This window comes from Geospiza fortis, unplaced genomic scaffold (assembly GCF_000277835.1).
Source record: "Geospiza fortis unplaced genomic scaffold, GeoFor_1.0 scaffold134, whole genome shotgun sequence".
Classification (NCBI taxonomy): Eukaryota; Metazoa; Chordata; class Aves; order Passeriformes; family Thraupidae; genus Geospiza; species Geospiza fortis.
Window position 1 is genome coordinate 780,243 of NW_005054396.1, and position 518 is coordinate 780,760.

The 518-nt window shown below is 55.6% G+C and overlaps 1 protein-coding gene across 1 annotated transcript in view; it reads right to left on the bottom strand.

The window, feature by feature from the left end:
* The window catches only part of SERTAD2 (SERTA domain containing 2), an 18,174-nt gene extending 17,914 nt beyond the window's left edge, over nt 1-260 (bottom strand). The window contains exon 1 of the mRNA XM_031060944.1: nt 100-260. The gene's annotated coding sequence lies outside the window, so the exon portion shown is untranslated. The remainder of the gene's footprint in view (nt 1-99) is intronic.
* Nucleotides 261-518: the final 258 nt, after the last annotated feature.

Below are 518 nucleotides of genomic sequence, written 5' to 3' on the forward strand. Positions count from 1 at the left end.
TCCGGTCAGCCCCGGGCCCGGCCAAGCGTAGCAGGGGCGAGGGGGGGATGCGGAGAAAGCCTGGAGCGCTGCCGGCCGCCCCCCGCCCCGGGACCTCACCTGGGAGCCGAGGGAGGCGGCGGCCCCCGTCCGTGGAATCCTCGCTGCTAATTTGGGCTGTGCAGATACCACCGAAGCACAAAAATGAGGCCAAACGGAGATGTTCAAGCGCGCGAAGACTTGGGGGAAGGAGGGAAGCGCTCGGCACCAGGCGCTATCTGGAAAGAAGATGATTATTTTAAGTCACCTCAATGACTGAGTTTTGAAAGGGGCGGTAATCCCAGCCGACGCTGTTAAAGGCGATTCAAACACCTTACAGTTTTGGCTGTAGCCCCAGCAGGCATCTCGGATCGTTCCGGCCTTTCATGTTCCACTAAACCGGTTGTACTTCGGGACAATAAAGCTTTAAGACCTAATATAAAGGCGATTATTAGTCATTAATACCACGACTCATTTAGGTATTATGCTCAAAACGGTCT